General features: G+C 36.0%; 1 protein-coding gene across 1 annotated transcript in view; it reads left to right on the top strand.

Moving 5' to 3' along the window:
• cdi (serine/threonine kinase) overlaps positions 1–18,764 on the top strand; it is a 132,585-nt gene that overhangs the window by 92,961 nt on the left and 20,860 nt on the right. The gene's annotated exons all lie outside the window — the stretch shown is intronic.

Raw genomic sequence — 18,764 nt, forward strand, 5'->3', positions numbered from 1 at the left:
CGTTACACGAAGTAATAGAAGGAATCGGAACATCGAACAAGTATCACCAACAACAAACAAGCAGAATTTAAGACGATGTAATGTCATTTGGCAATACTATTCTGTAAAACTAAACAGGAATATGTATTGAGATTGCACTGAGATAACTGAAATGGAGACAATTTTATTAAGAAAAGTAAAACAGAATAATCGCTGACCGTATATAAATTAATACGCGTCGATTACACATAACAGCCTCTACACTTGGGAAGGCAATTAAAAATATCTTACTGAATAAGTACTTCTTTGAAATTTGCGGTTGCAAAAACAAACTGTATTTCGTTAAACTTAAAAACTCCTTTGTGTCATTTTCGTCGAAGGATGTTTTTTAAGATGATTATTTTTATTCTATGTTATATATGTACTAATTATAAAACATGATAGTTTTTAATATATATATTAATAGGAATATATATTAATAGATTTTTTGAATAGGTACCTATTGAGTTTTGCTGTGAAAAAACAACTTTATATGAAAGATTTTAAATTCGCAAGGATAAGGTAGTCAATCTACACAACTTATTTCATAGTAGGACTTTTAAAATTACTTTTTTAATGTTATTTTGATATTTGAGTTTATTTTCGCGCAGTCAACGCCTATAATCGGTAATGTCGCCGTTCGGCGTGCGTACGCGCAGTTCCCAGTTGAAATGGAATGCGTGTCTATTGCGGCGAGGTGGCGGAGTTGCCGACAGAATGGAAAATGGACAACGGGATCTCTCGCAAGCATTCGGTTTACTTACGCCGGGGATAAGTCGAGACGGTCAATATTATTAAAGCTGTTAGCGAGGAATGCGCCGCCGGACTAATTCCAACAGGCATTTCATACGTTCCACACCGTATTAGCGACGCTGCGTATGAATATTATTTTACAGTGAATATAGTTGGAGTTTATTAACAACTAAAATGTTATTGAATTGTAAACACAACACTTTACATATTTTTATGTGCTTTAGTAATGCAAAATGCTACTTTGTGGAATAATAGATAGTATATGTACACGAATAAAAAAAATATATTATGTATGTCTTTTAGAGACATTTATACTTGGACATTTATATTTTATTTATAAATCAATATTTTTTATACAATTCATTGATGGCAAATTTTTCATGTAGTTATAACTCTGCTGGGCGCGATCTTTCTTCAGTGTAGAGACAGTTATCAAATTCAGTAACCCCATATTTTTAGACCCCTTTGGATATATTTTACATACACCTATGTTTCTTGTACACAGGATCGAGTTAACATTTTGAATAAACTAAATAGTGTCTGGTGTAGTTAATTGCAACATTAGGTAGCCGACGCAGAAAATAAATCTGCGCTAAATGTTTAGCAACGTGAAATTCCGATGGCCAAATTAATTAAACGCACGATCACGATTCCATGTGCCTGTAAATCTTAGCCTCAGACTGCATTCGAATAAATATCCCCCAGCTGAATACCAGATTTCTAGGCCAAACACTAACAGCATTGCAAATTTTCAACCATTTTCAACTAACGTATATTTTGTGTAACACACGATTCGGTTCTATTACACCTGTAACCTTCGATAAACGACCAAGCTAAGTGTCGGTTGAAGTGAAACATCCATACGATCAGGCATCAGTTTTCAAAATGGCCACATAAAATGCAAGTGTTGAAATGATTGACGATTGTTTCTCAAGACTTGGCGAAATTTAAGCCATAGACTTTTATGTTATTTCCATTGAATTCAGTACTTAATCAAAACTTGATCGATTCGATTTGGGGTCTCAGCACAGGTCTCAACAATTTTCTGGTCTTCAGCAAGATTGTTAATGTTATTGTATTTTTGTTATGATGGTGTGGAGAGGCAACTAGAATTTGAACTCTGTCTTTATTGGTAAAACAGCCATCGTTACAACGGTTGAACTTTGTGTAAACTTTTCCTGCCTCAAATAAGATGAAGTGGATGTGGATACATATTATTATGCATAGTTTATTGTCCTTAACTGCTCAACACTGGATTTGAAGAATTCATATTTTTAAATATGCAAATAATTTCAAACTCTTTCTAGTATAACAATGTAATAATGGCACATGCAGAAATGTCTCTACTTTTTATACATGCAGGAATGAAAATAAAAAAGACATAGTAAAGGTACAATAAAGCCACGTCCCGGCATGTCGGGGAGCTTAGTGAAAGAAAACGAATGTAAACGAACTATTTGTCGACGTTTCGCAATCTCTTTGACGGCTCTCTCTTTATCAATAAGAAAGGAGAAAAAATCTATAGAATCAAAGTTCCACTTAATCAATTTGCAAGGAGAATTACTCGGAGCCAGAGATAATCCGCGCCAGACGTGGCGGAATGCGGCGAGGTGCTCGGCCCTCGCCCTACGGCCAGGGCTACCGGCCCTGGAGATTTGCCTCGGCATTGAGTTTGAGCTTTGGCTATAAAAGACACATGTGAGCAGAAATCGATAGGTTCCGATGAATGCTGTGCATATTTTGTATAGTCTGATTGATTGATAAAAAATTATATCGATTTGAGGATCACATAACAGATAATTTGCCATTTATAACAGCTGGGATAATTTTTTAAGAGGTACTTAACTGAAGTTTTAGACCAAAGTTACCAACGAAAACATAATTTAATGTGATTACTTTTATTAAATAAAGTCTGCTTATTTACAAAATAAACTACGTTGAATATTTAACAGCTACGATAAATTACATTTATCTACGAATTTCGAACTAGTAAACCACCCGAGGATCCGAAGTTAGACCCGTAGACATAACAAATTCTAATTAAGTAACTCTAATGGTATGAAATAATGCCTAAATGTTACCCTCAGGCTTTAATTAAAGTTGCAATTTAAAACAAAGTACATGAGACATAATCCAACGAAATGGATGAAAGGGCGAAATAGACAAGCAGATATAAATATCGAAGAAAAAACAAAACGATAAAAGTGATTCTCTTCTTATTTTTGGGAGTATTTGAAGTATACAGACGAAAACTTTACATATCCATTAGTGTTATCCAAAGTCTAACATGTGGACATGTTGACAGCCCTACCAACAGTCAAAGGGGAAGCTTTCGACAGTGGACACTCGTATCTTAAATATTTAGCGAGATGCATAAAAACTGCATCGGCGGCGACGCCATATTGGATGCCAGTATTTTTAGTTGGACCAAGAATAGCCGATGTGTGCCGAGCCCGTACCGCTGCATCACCTCTGGCGGAAGGATGTTCTTTAAATGTAAGATGAGTCTGCGACGTTCGTTTTAGATCACCTTTGAGATATACACGATGTTTCGTTTGCACTCCTCATGTATCATCACCGCTAATATTATTAGACTGTACATGAACTGTGTCGGTCTGCAAATCTGCTTCGGACATCTCTGACAATTAAGTGACTGTGACACAACGCTCACACATTTTACACAGAAATTCTGTATTAAATTCTGTATATAAATGAATTCTAACAAAGGTTTTTTTTAATTTCGTAATGTCTTAAAAGAAGATAAAGACTGGTACGAGCTTAATCCTTTCAACAATTTCTTATACAGTTAGAATATTTTTCATGTTGACATGAGAACAGAAGATAAATCATAATCATTGAATTAATTGTTCATTTATTAACATCTACTTATCCACGTTTATCCAATCCTCAGCCAAATAAAGCCATCGCATTTAGTAGAAAAATGTTTTTGTTGTTCCTGCAAAAATATTTGCTGACAGATCATTGCTATTAGTTCGATGTGGTATGCCAGACACTTGGATAAATAGCTCTTGGCTGAAACAACAATCTCAACTATGTCTACGAGTGTATATTGACATTGGAATTCATTAGGATATAAAAATATGAAAACTTTATCCAAATACATCTCGACTGTCGAATGATACTTTGCTTCGTTAATATATTCAAGTGTCCTTTCCGTTAGAATAATTTTATATTCGCATCAGTCATAGGCATTCTTTTTGTTGAATCCATTTTTGTGCTCGATTCGTGTTTTCATACAGTCGACACCGATCCCAAACTACTTTTCCCATTCAATATCAATTTATGCCCACTGCTCTCTTTGAGCCTCAAAGTTACTCTTTTGTCGCTTTTGTTGGACTCTTTCTACTTTTTCGTGACATTCGTATTTTTATGGCAATAGATTTCTTCAAATGGAATAGAAGTACAGGTCTTATATATTGGAATTTGAACGAACATCGTTGTATGAACAGCTGTATGAACGAACATCGTTCATACAGCTGTTGTAGGCAGTAGAATCTTTCGTGCTTGGTGACACCATCTCCAGATCTCCATCATTTGCAAAATCAGAATTCCACTACAAAACATCTTAAGTAATCAGTGTATTTGTTTTTTATTAAGTTTTTTTCCGATACCATGAAAGTATATGATAATAATTATTAAAACATATTAATTTTGATTTTTTAAATTTTGCATGTGGTATTGAATATCATTCAGTTTCGCGACGAGACATAAATCTGTAATCGTTTCTTAATCTTTCATTGACGTCATTCAATTTAATGGTCCCATTGTGTTCGATCGTCCTTAAAATTATAACTCCAACAATGATTTACGAGGCATCTCCTTAAAAGTGTCTCTATGTAATTTAGCTCAATTTATAACCGACGCCGTTTAGTTTTATGAAAAATGCTCTCCGGAGGCACAATAGTTGCGCCGTGGGACTGTGAATGTTTGTGAGCTATCTTGCATCTTTACGACGCGACGCCGTTACTCGGGATTATTTTATACCCCGATCATCCATCGCGGAGCCAACCCATAAGAGTCCCGTTTGAAGATTAAGCTTGTGTGCATTTGTATTGGTAATGTTAAATTATATTTGTGAACAATGCCAATGAATAATGGTTAGATCTAAATTCGAACATAGAAAAAGTGAAACAGTTAAAGTTTATGTGGTACTATTGAATTCTCACAAGATTACAGGCCTACACAGTTCTATAAAAATATACGGCGACCGATGGCGCCTATTCGAACGAGCGAGCAATAAAGCAATCTTATTAACTGTAAATACAGCATTGTATCGTCCGTATATGGCTATGGCGTCAATATTATAAATATTGAACAACAAATCAATGATCTAATATAAATAGAATGCATAAATCGCTATTGTAAAAGGGGCAACGTACTTTAGCGTCTGCCTTCGGAATTATCTATGAGTGGGAACAAAAAAGCATAACAAGAGCGATCAATCAAATGTGTCACGAAATCAAACCTCAAAGGATTCAATAGACCAGCTAGTAGCGGCTTAAGGTGGCGCCACATCGAGATTGTTTTGATGATAACGATCATCAGTTACATGAAGCGCTCATTGATTTGGGCTGCTAGCGTATGGGAAACAGTACGAATGATGTGTATTGTATTACATGGGATGTGCGTTGTGTAAATGAACCCGGTTGGTATTTACTAAGTGATGGCTTGTACTTGCGTGTCGTTGTTAATAAAACGTTAGTGAACTTAAATTTCGTTCAAACTTTAAATTACTTAATTATTATATTCCAAATAAGACAAATATCGTTTCTAGTTGAGTGTTTCTTGTATATCTCAGAGCTCGTGTTCAACGAATACCAGACTAATTTGACTGATTGGATTATTTTTGGGTGTGTTTGATTCGTAGATGATAGTTATAAGCTGTATTAGCGCAATGATATGATTTCATACCCCGGGGATCCCACAAAGGGTCACCTCAAAGCGTTATCGATTGCAATATCTCCTAAACCCATTATATTACTCAATATCTGAGGACACCCAGCAGTGAGATATTAATGCTTTGCTGACCTCCGCCTCCGTTGTGTTGGTTTTCAACATCCCCCCGTATGTGGCACCACCGTAACGGAACCCGTTCCGTTTGTATATGGTAAAGAGCGCAACGTGCAAAACGTAAGGAGATTTGCCTCGTATATGGACATCAATGCGCAGCGCGCCTGAGAAATTACAAGAGATTCATTATGCTTAACGTCCAGCGCTGGATCTTGTTTGAATAGTCCACTCGAGGGCGTTAGATGTATTATTTGTTCCAGCTTCGCTCGTTAAAAGTAAGGATGGCGATCTGAGATCGATTAATCGAAGAATCGATCTTTTGGACCAAAAAAATCGGTTATTCCAATCGATCTCCAGTAATGAATGGATGAAAGTCGAAAGTCGATCTTTTCGAAGTTGGTTGAATGTGTTACAATTTTTTTTCTGACGGATACGTATTTCAGTGCTTGTTTGGTCCTGATGACGTTTTTTTTTCGCTATCGCAGCTGAAAAGATCGAAGATCGATTTTCGGAAATTCGATTTTTTGGGCCTCGATTTTTTTGTGAATGGATTTATTACACTTCGATTCGAATCGATTCAATAATCGATCTTTTTCAGAAAGAATCGCCATCCCTAGTTACAAGCAATGGTGAGGGAATTTTTCACGCATTGATCGATTTAGCCGTGAGGATTTACAAGAAATCAGCTCAATGTTAACTCACATTAATTAAGTCCCATCCAGTTCATTAAAGTCCCAGGAATTTGGTTAAGATTTCGAGATTAGTAATACCGGGTTTTAATGAACTTAACGTACTTAATTGTCATTAAGCTTCTTTAATGTGTTTAAAAAAATAAAACTAATAATAGTCCTACTTATTGTCGTTAATCTTCGTTAAGTATCTTGTGTGTATAAATAAGAAACGCGTCTGCCTGTAACTTATAATATAACTTTTATCTTATATCCATTTTTGTTTCTACTTGCATCGTGTGCACAGAATATTGTAAAGTCGTTACTTGTACTCGGAAAAAAATACTCTAAAAGATTAATTCCTTCTTCCTCCACATTTTCTTTTGCTACTGTTTTGAAAGATCTAATACCTACTAATACGGTATCATACAAGGTGTTTCTTGTCATGTTTCCAATAAACACCAATGAAACACGATGGACTATGAGTTTGAACAAATTAATTCCGTCATGCCGTCACTCACAGGTTCGTTTGTCGTGACTTCGGAATATTAAATCAAAATCGTGATATTCTAATGCTTGTTAATTTTGAATATTTATCACGAAAACGGTAGTTAATATAATGATGGTGCATACTTATAAGGATAGCTTTGTATTCTTCGGTAATTAATTATAGTAATAATGCCTTTAAAATTGTTTGTCTATTGTGAAGGAACAAAAAATATAAAACATAATGACAAAAGTAGTGAAAACGTAACTCTGAAGGTAATTCAGAAATGATAATATGTATCTCTGTTTTTCATTGCTAAAAATCATAAAATTGTGTAAACTGGTAATGATGACAATAAGTGACTGACATTAGCGTTATAGCCAATTCATTTCAATAATAAATAATGAGTGTTTAACTTGTATAATAATTTGACACTTTTTTATTATTTTCATTAAAAATGAGTGTTGCACGGGCTTCGGGCCAATTGCTTATAGTTAGTCACTGCTGTACCTACACGGACTACTGTTGCCAAGTTTTATGTATAACAAAAATCTTATCATTAAAGTCTATCACAGGTGTGTTGCTCTTCCGAAGAAAAATTTAGAATTTATATGCTTAAATAATGTCTTATTTAAAACAGAGTAGCGCAAATTAATACTTATACACTAACTAGCTGTCCCGGCAAGCGTTGTGTTGCCATATGAATAAAAAAATGTTAAGGGTGAACAACCCTTATCACTTCGGAGTATGAAAAATAGATAATAGCCGATTCTCAGACTTACTGAATATGCATATAAAATTCGGTGAAAATCGGTAAAGTCGTTTCGGAGGAGTAGGTACGGTAACTAAAATTGTGACACGAGAATTTTATATATAAGATTATAATTCAATCAGTCACTCAATCATTCAGCGAACCAATAAGAGTTCTGTCATATTATGGTGTCATTATAGTTTGCTCTCCCTATGTTTAAAGGATCGTTAGAAGCCGTCAATGAAGCGGATCGTAGATTACTATCCGGACTGTCCGCTTCTTCAATAGATGCTTCTATTTTCCATCAGGGACAATTAGTACAAGCCCGTCGGTCACGACGACCGTGTTCGTTCAGCAAACGTGACAATGTCGGCACGTGCCTTCCAAACGATTTGCAACCTATTTTGTGTTTTATTCTATTTCAAACATCTATTATTTTATTTTGTTCACGTAGTACAGGAATAGCGGTTTTAAAATTATGGATTTTATTTTCGAAATAATTAATGATTAATATGATATAATTATGTTAAGTTTTTCTATAATATTACAACAGTTATTATTTCCATAAATACCTTTTTAAAGAAACAAATATTTAAAGATTCCATAATGTTTTTTTTTTTAATTATCCTTCATTAAAAGTACAGTAGAAATAAGCAAACCGAAGACATAACGGTCTCATTATATTAGTCCAATATCACACAGATATTTTATCTTATCGGTATCTTCTGCTTTATTTGTAAACTGAGGTGGAATATGTACATCTGTAAACAATGACTTTATGTTATTGTCACAGTACTGTTATGTTTAAAACAGAAAATTACATCCTTTAACACTTTCTTAACACCTTAACTTTTACATTTTCGACATATTTTTGTGTTATAACTATCTGTCTCTTATCACACCCTTCAAATCAAGACACGAGAGCACTTAAATTTCTGTTACAGGGATAGATTTCACCAGATCTGAACCACGACAGGTTCAATCACATTCAAATATTCTTCTTACTTTATAGGATTAATTAATTTCCAGAGACCAATTTACTGTCAGTGTTTCAATTGGCATTTATTTAGTTTAGTCGAAGAAATGTATCGTAGAGATAGAATCTATTTCTATCGGGGTATTAGTACACCGCTCCGTCGGTCACGAGCGCCGTGTTTCTACTCAAACGTGTCAATTGTCATCACGCGCCTCCAACGCTATCCACTTTGTAATACATTTAGTTGCTAGTTTTGTCCTCTGTGTTTATTATGTAACTATACTTTTTAACTGTATTTTTAACCTATTCGCTATATGTCATTTTATAGTGTTTGCTTTATTTTGCATACATTTTAAAGTAGCGGTCCTAAAATATTCCTTGAGGGATGCCAAGTTCAATGCCAATATCTCTTTCCAACACCTGCATGTGTTACGGCGTTGTGATGAATATATATGATTGACAAATCTATATGTTAATGTGCTTGGTAGTTGAAAAAATCTTACAATTGTCAGTAGTAACACTAAATAATAGTTTTCCACTATGTGTGAGTATCGCTTTAAGTGGCAATCAGATTTGATAAGTTATACTGTCGCCATAAATGGTTTATGCCGGGTTATCGGTCAATAACTGTTTCCCTTTGGCTCCACGTAACACGTAATACTTGCCGTGGTGACCCAAATCATTATCCGTGCAATTTCTCAGCGGCGCAAAATGCTAGATTGGATCAGCACTCCGTATTAGGCCGGTACATTACACTAGTTACGTAGGAGCAGCGGTACTCAATCTTCGATTGGACGAAATAAGATGCGCGTTCTAAAATAAAATACCCATAATCTGCAAAGTGACATTGAAATAATGAAATATTGAGTAGAACGTTATTTACGATGGTACCGTTCTATAAATATATGAATTATGACAACATAATTAAAATGATTCATTGCATATTATATTTATTCGCCAGTGAATTATTATTGTAAAAGAGTAATTGATTAATAGAGTAATAAAATTTAATTAGTAGAAATATTAATTCCATAATATGAAAGTGACATAATTAATAAATATAATAATTTGTTAGATCTCCAACTGTTTATGATATGTAAACTAAGAATATATTAAATTCGCTACAGTACCTTTTCTTCAATGCATTTAGTTTTCGTTGCAAATTTGAAAAATCGGATTTACGAGACGTTTATAAAATAAACAAAACTTTGACAACCACCGCGCTTAGATAGTTTAGGGTCAAAGGAAGCCCTATTACCAAGCGGCGCCAGTAGCGCTCAGCGACCGGCAATTATGTAAATTTCGCCGACGACGGGGTCCTGATGAAATTTATTTCGGCGTTAATGTAGTTTGAGCCACAGTTGAGCTCCCCTGCCAACGTCACGAGATCCCGGATTCATCCCATCCGAAGGTCAATTCAGTTAGCTGAAGCTTGAATCCGGGACCCCTTGTCGAGACGGAAAGATATTGAATAAAAATGTTTATGCTTTTATCGTCCAACCGCTACTGCCTTGGGGGTTGGAGAAATTAGATTACATGAGAGATTTGATAGCGTTAACACCGATGTACAAAAGCAGTTTATATCTTAAGGTTATGTGAAATTTAGGGGTATTTTATAGTTGGAGTTAAGAAAGACCCGTTTCGTGTCCCTATAATGCTTCTGCATAATAGAACTACTGATACAAGGACCAAACTGAAAGTTTTTAGAACTGGCCACTTATAAACATTATATAAAAAAATAAGTTTAAATTTTGAAAATAGCTTTACCAATATTATTAGGTATATATTTCATTCATTTGTCATTATGTATATATTGATTTATGGTTAATTTACTTCTTCAGGCACGTGTCTGACACGCTTTGTCTTTAGTTAAAATTTATATAAAATCGTAAGAAGCCACGCGCACTACATAATCGCTGATGCCTTTCCACCAGAGCGAGGTAGCTAATGTACGACAAGATGTGTGACAAATCCTCTTACAAGATTCCTTAATTTCATTTATCGTTTGTGTGTAATTTTGCAGCCAAATATAATTGATAATAATTGATTGATATAATTGACAACCCGCATGGCGGAGAGGTCACCATACTGGTCTGACGCGCAAAGGGTCCCGGGTTCGATCCCCGGCTAGACAGATATTTAAATGATGAATTTAGATTTCTGTTTCTGGGTCTTGGTGTTTGTGAAATTTGTCTATGTGTTTGTCCATGGCACCTACGACGCAGGGAATCCTAGTGTGGGACTGCGAGTGTAGAAAGCGTTTAAAGAGTTTAATTTGAAGCCATTGAAATCAGATCACGAAGTATTATGAAGTATTTCTCTGTTTCCATTATAGTCACCGTATTAAATCTTTCGTCATCTCAAACTCAGCTTCCGTGCATTGTTTTAATTTCGACGATGACATAACGACGCTAGGAGATCACGCCGGTTAGCGATGTGGTTATAATTGACTGGCATGTGATCTTTTCATTAGGAGTTCATGCGCGAAACACCACACGCGACGACATATTTTGGTGTTTGAAAACAGTTTAAAAGGTTAAAATTATTAATTGTACACGTACCGATTATTTAACGTCTTTAAAAAGTTGAAACGTGATGTTGACACGTCTTAAATGGCCAATTTTACTAATTACATAATTATGTGCTATAGCAGTGCATTTTATTTTTGTATTAAAATTTATTTCTCGTAAGCTCTTGCGTAATAAAGCATATTTTGGTTTCTCGTATATTCATTGGCAGCCAATATCTTTTAGCCTTTATTTTTTGCATAGTAATTTTGTTAATTTAATTATGGTTTTTTTTTTAATATTTTGCAAGAAAAAGTAAATGTTATAGCTAAAGTCCTATCTATTTGATAACCTATTTATGTTTTCCATTATACATTCTGTGGCCGTGGCCGGTGGCCGTCGTCAGCGCTTGTTGGAGAACTCCGGGATCTCCAACGGAACACAACCGGAGCCCTCCAAGCGCGATGCCCAACGGGCTCTACCCTGGGGGAGCAGTTTTCGCTCCTCCCACACCATCTAGTGTTTACGACGGTATGCGACCACACATACCGCCGTCCTTCCCGGGGTCGCTTGCTGGACGGTTCGAGCTCCCACTCTTGTCGCCCGCAACCCCGGAAGCCCCCTTTTAGTCGCCTCCTACGACAGGCAGGGAATACCGTAGCCCTATTCTAGTCCCGGAACTACAGGGACAGCTATATAAGATACCTATTGCGTAGCGGTCGTGCTGGCATCTTTAAATTACGAAGATATGATAATTTATTATATGTTTGCTACACTCACTAGGTCGTGAATACAAATGGACACACGCATAGATAATACAGACATTCAGACCCAGACCAGAACCATCTATCATTTAAAATTTAAATGCCTGGCCGGAGAACAAACCTAGAACTCTTTGCGTTATAATCGATATGGTATCCGCTAAACTTACCGCCGATTAATTAGTGTCCCACAAAATATCTATCTACATAATTTCTTCAATATGTATCACACGGCCTGATAACGTGCATATATGTATGATATCTTATCGCGGTAAACACTGCATACCTGGAATGCCTCAAGTTTGCCAACATTATGGTGTTGTGTTATGACCCCTTTTCAGTTCAAGGCTTGACATATGGACGATTTTAGAACATTTTTTTTATGTTCAAAGGGTACATAACTCTTTGTGTCAATAATCTACCACCGCTTCGGATAGTGTTTCGTTATAGAGAGGAAGCGGCGCCAGAAAGTTCATGCGTATCGCGACTTTTAATCTAAGAAGAAATATTTCGTGTAAAGAAGTTATTTCGCGGCATGGTACAGTACTTATTTTTATACATATGTTACTTTAAATCAAAAGAATACAAAAGTTTTACCCAAAGTGGGTTAAGTTGTTTCTGTTCAACTTTTGAAAAAGCGTACAAACGTGGAGGTTTTATATAAACAGAGAACGATTTGTTACGAGGCACCAAAACATATGGCAATCCTTGTGTTTCGGCATATAAATCGCGAAACACGATTTAAAACTGCGTAAACGTACGTGCACTAACAGTTAATTCGAGCGGCAGTCTAGAAATCTAGATATTCAGATGTCTGGTATTAGGGTTGCCAATCGTACTATGATGCAGTATATTGTTATATTTCGATTTGTTGAAATGAAATTAATAATAGACCATCGAAAGTTCTACTTTTTTTTTGGAAAATAAATTAAGTAAAATAAGTCTGTAAAATAAATACTACAATACTACAAATACATTGAAATAAGTACAGACCTATTTAATATGAATTTATTTTACAGACTTATTTAATGTTTAATATGAAAAAAGAACATATTTCATTGCTTTCTTCATCTATAGGAATCGTATAGCATAGTATCTTCTTATGAAGATCTTCCTTAACGCTGATCTATCGTTGAGTGACTAGAAACCATGCTATGGTATTTACTTTTATGTTTTATTCGAGTCTCAAAATCATAATAATCCGAAAAGCGATTAGCAACCCTGTCTAGAACGCAGCTCGACCTAGATCTACTCCGATATACGTAAACACTCGCATTGTTTACGATCTAGTATTAGTAGCTGCTGCCACGGAGAAGCGCGATATGCTCGGTGGCGCTGCCGGATCGTAATTAATGTACTGAGTCAGGCATCGAGCGCGGGTTGATTAGCTTATTATACCCGGAAAAAGGGATTAATTTTTAAAAGATTTTCAGTTGTAGTTATTATAACTTACTAGCTGACCCGGCAAACGTTGTGTTGCCATATAAATAAAAAAATGTTAAGGGTGAACAACCCTTATCACTTAGAGGGTATGAAAAATAGATAGTAGCCAATTCTCAGACCTACTGAATATGCATATAAAATTTGGTGAAAATCGGTAAAGCCCTTTTGGAGGAGTGCGGTAACTAACATTGTGAGGCGAGATTTTTATATACAAGATTATGATTAACGTATTCATTAGATTTTGTAGTTTGGATATTAGAAATACCTGATATTCTCACTTATCCGTTTTTCCACTAGTCCGCACTGGAGCAGCGTGGTAATCCACCACCTCACGAGATTAATGCCCAACACTGGGATGCAGCAGCTATCACGGCAGTATTGCTGCAAACGAGTAAAATGTGGTTAACGGTGCTGGGTCGCAGCTATCTACTTTGTATTAATTTTATCTGTAAGTATTTTATTTTAATATGTAACTGTTTGTTGATTTAAATAAATGAAAAAAAATGAACGTCATAAACGCGGCAAGCCCAAACTATAGTTTTTAGTTACAGTAACTAATGGCTACAAGGAAAGCTAGTTGATAGTTAAGCGGTCCTATACATACATCCCTGTACCTACATAGCATATGGAAATTATATGTACTTCACTTGGCACACTATAGTTTTTAGTTATAGTAACTAAAATGTTTACAAGAATAAATAGTAAATACGTACGCGGCCTTATACACCCCCATACATGACGTATGGAAATGAGATGTACATGAGAAAAATTTGCACAAATTTTTCTCATGTACATCACTCTGCACTCACCTTTGCACAAATAAAAACAAATAAATAACGTTTTTATTTGTGCAAAGGTGAGTGGATAAACACCGCCGGGTGCTGTTTGCACGTGATACACAAACGTAATTTAACATGTCAACACTGCGGATTTTTGTCTGTTTGCGCCGAAAAATAATGAATTTTATTTCAGCACTGAACAGCTCAGTAGCGAACTGTACTCGTATCACGCGTTGTAAATGGCTTTGTTTATGTGCTAATGATGGGCTTATTTTGATCTTTTCACGATATTTGACGTTTGAATCGAACTGAAAAGTCAGTGATATTCCAGTTACGGCTATTAGCAGGCATTCCAACTTAGACCTCAAGGTAGCATCATATACGTGGCCAACCTCAGGTAGGATTCCATTTCTATTTGAACTTGATTCTACATATCACGCGGACTACATTAATTTATTACTGCGACTCCATACAAAAAATGGTTAAGGCAGTTTCCTCACCAGCAAGTACCAAACACACAAAAAACCTAGCGATGATAATAACGTTCAATAAGCGCTGCTTCCTACACATTTCTGTCCGAACGCTCCACGTTCCGGTTGAACGGCGGCTGGTGCGATTAGGTACAAGAAATCACCACATGCTAGTGATGCGAAAATATCGACTGTTGATCTGTTGAGTTTTTTTTAATAATATAGGAGTAGCAGACGAGCATGCAGTCTAGCTGATTAGAAGTGCTACCTATGGACATCTGTAATCAACACCAGATCGGCTTAGATATTCCTACCTGAGGTCGTCCACAGACGCTCCGCTACCCCTGAGGACTAAGCTGGAACGCCTCGGAAAAGTATGTCTCCCTTACCACATCCTTCTAACCAGAACACAAAAGCCCTTAACACTACTGTTATTAGGCAGAAATAGGAGTCGAATCACAAAGGTTTTGAACCTAAATCAGTTATATTATCAATTATGGTAAGCCTTTTTTGCGTGGGCAAACCTATCCTACGCTTCCTCTCCAATCGCTTTCCATGGGAAACAGAGAGGATATTCCTCCGCTATTCCTCTGGATGCACCTAAACCGGTGCTATTGATTTATTATTATTCAGTAGTAAGGGTTGGCATCAAATCTTGTAAAATTCTGCCAAACCCAGAATCGAATGTAAATTCAATATTTTCGAAGACTACATTATCTTATGTAGAAATCGATCAATAATATCGATAATACATATATATTTTCTAGCAACACTACAACATTCGGTTGCAGCATTTTAAAATCGCAACGTATCTGCGATTTGTTCGGCTCCGATTTGATCGTGGATGGCTTTGTGTGAAATAATCGCCTTATTATTACCATTTTAAGTGGATTCAACACGCGCACTTTCGACATACTGCGATATTGCAATTTGTTTCCAACTTTCTATAAGTTGATGTCTTTTATATCCGTCATGGGTCTGTTTCTGAGTATTCTCGAATAGGCCCAAATGGGAAATAATTTGATAAACGAAACTTTTTAAAGCATGCAGTCCATTTGACAGTGAAGTTCTCATTAATATCTGGACACAACGCATATAGGACAGAAGATTTATCTGAGTACTATCTTAAGGTATAATTGGAATGCGTGGTACGTAATGGTAACGTTTTTATCATAACCTGTTTATTATTATTATTTATTATTTTTAATGATTATCTATCTATAGTTTTACCTATCAAGTTCGACATTAGACATTGTCAAATTTCGATCTTTGTTAGGTAAAAATTGATAGATGGATTTATTAATAACGGGCGTAAGAGTTTTTTCGTCATCAGTGTCAACTCCTCAAAGTAGAACACAACAGCGGTTAAATAGGTTTTGGAAAGCATATAACCAAAAGGATATAACCTACCAAGTGAATGTTATAAGAAAGTTATTAATAAACATATTTACTTATTTCTTAATTCGATAATTTATAAATAAATTTATTTGTTTAGGTTTCTCAGTAAATAATAGATAGGAAGACGTTTAACATTGAACAAGCGCCTGATAGCGCGCACTGCATCCACCTTTATAATACACAAAAATTACATAACAATACCTGCTCAAATAAAACGGAGCGAGCCATAATACCTCAATATCGGTCGGACGTATGTTACGCCATCAACAAGTTTCACCGAACAATAACATACGAAAGTCGTGTCTCGGCACAAAAACTATTCCCGTCAGATACGCAAACCGGTCGAAAAGCACGTACCGGGTCCTTGGTATGCGATATGCCCAAGGCCAGCCACAGAACCCTTGCAGTTACATATAGTTGTTGTATACGTATGTATGTGTGTGCACATAGTCGGTTTTACCGCGCTGCTTTTGCCGAAAGACTGCATTCTGTTTTTAGGCACATTTGGAGATGTTACTTAAAGTAAGAAATATCGAATATATAGTACCTATTTATTTATTACCTCTGTCAAACTAAACTCGTTAGACTGTTAGGTCTACGTCTGCGGAACTTTCTAGTTCCGAATTTGATTCCCGACCAGCCAGGCACCCAAGTGAGATTTCTACTTCGGAACTGACTGTTTATGTACTTTTTTTGGTGTCTCCATGACCCTTACCATACAGGGTATTCCATTGTAATAGTGTAGAAATAATTTCTTTCTTTTAAATAGCATTTTTATTTTTGTTTCTTCTTGTAAATAATTCTGTAAAAAATTCAATCGGATACGCAGGATGGAAGGAACATACAATGCATACCGAGGATACGGTATGCATTGTATGATGGATCCTTGCGACTATTGCAATTATTGTGCAATGAAATTCGGTAGATTGTCAAGCGGTGGCGAAATGTCCCAAAGCAATCTTGCACTCGTTAAAACTTGATGGACTTTTTGCGTAAACCGTCTTCGGACACCGCGGCGCATACGTTATTTAGGCACGGTTTTTTGCACCAAAATTACCCGTGGTCTGCGGACTCTTTTCTTAACGAATTTGAGCAAGAAATGCAAGTGCAGTCACCTAATGACTATAAGTGACCATGACAAGTTTGTTCTATAAACAGCCCCGAATTACATTGGAGGCCTGTAGGCATTAAAATTGGTCTCAAATATATTGATACATCAAAAGAAGAAGATAAGTTGGTACGCTTCGTATCTCTCCCTTGCTCCGTATCTCCTCTCCTCCTTCGTATCTCTCTCTTTCTCATACCCTGCAAACCAAGAAACATCAACATTTCACACTGTTATCTATAAGTTAGAAGTGTCATAAATTAGGTACAGGTTTGCAACATTTTCTGTCCAATTTTTTATCGACTTAATATTCTGACTCTAACCAAGCTTACACATTTTGTGAACCGAAAAGTGAATGTAGATAGACATTGTGTAGTTTTCCCAGAATTAAATAAACAAATTGTCGCAATACAAAACACAATGGCTCCAGTAAAACATTGTTGTTATAATATTTCCGCTTATCACTGGTAGAAAATTGAATTACCGTTGAAATTACATCACATTGTTTACGCGTAGAATGTAGGTGAGCCATTGTACAACTGTTTCGTTGTCGTACGCCGGACTTGACACGTGGAGTAAACGGCTTGTGTCGCACACATTGGACGAATAATGTTTATTTTGAATTTGGAATAATAATAAGTAGGTGTAGATGTGTGCAGATCCTGATCGATCTAGAGCATTATGCAAAGTACTTTTAGAAATTTTGAGAGCGTGATTTAGGATACATGTGGCACCATCTCCTAGTGTGCTATGGAAAATCGCCACAATTAAATTATGTTTCATGAATTACAAGGGTTGCACTGTTCTGCCATTGTTCTACAATATTTTCTAATGGAATGCATTAATTTGCACCTTATTTATGTGTGCCGTCGGATTATAAAGTAATCTATTTCACCCTTGTAATATGAATGTCAAGCCCTGCTGAAGTTTGATTTGAAAATTTGTTAGTAGGGTGTGGTAGAGGGAAACACAAAAACGAGGCATTTCAACTTAAACCTCGAATGCTGTAACACGTCGCCACGCAAATAGGTCCTAGTTCTATGTATGGTGGATTGCGAACGTCCTTCGCCAATAGTAACTATACCATCTGATGGACCGCATGCTTTGGAATTTCTTACATAAAAAAGTATTTCGTCGCCACAATGACTCACACACGGATAAATTTTATCTGCATGTATATTTAGACAGTTATCTCGGAGAGATGTCAGGTTGTCGCGCTTGGCAATGTTTGTCTGTTGAGATAACGGCCGCAGATCCTCCCGATAAGATCCTCTCTTTTATTATGTGTGTTTTGCGCATTGCACAAGAAATAATAATTGCACGGTGTGACGTCAATGTTACATACCTACATTATTTACGAATATGTACCTATATTCTTGTGTGAAGTTATAAATAAAATGAGTAGAAAAACATGTAGGTAGTACTCTGAATTGATTGCAAGATTTAGTTCCCTCACGTCATAAGTTGTGCAACATTGATAGCAGCATATAGGATTATTCTTAGAGATCTCGAGTTTAAAATAACGAAAGTAATTTCTCTTAAACTGGGTATACTCTCAAAGAGGTTATTACTTATGGATTATTAAGAGGTGCGGGATTATTAACTTGTATGGCATGC

This window comes from Epargyreus clarus, unplaced genomic scaffold, assembly GCF_041222505.1.
Source record: "Epargyreus clarus isolate Ecla_fem2 unplaced genomic scaffold, WU_Ecla_fem_2.2 ptg000021l, whole genome shotgun sequence".
NCBI classification, from domain to species: Eukaryota; Metazoa; Arthropoda; class Insecta; order Lepidoptera; family Hesperiidae; genus Epargyreus; species Epargyreus clarus.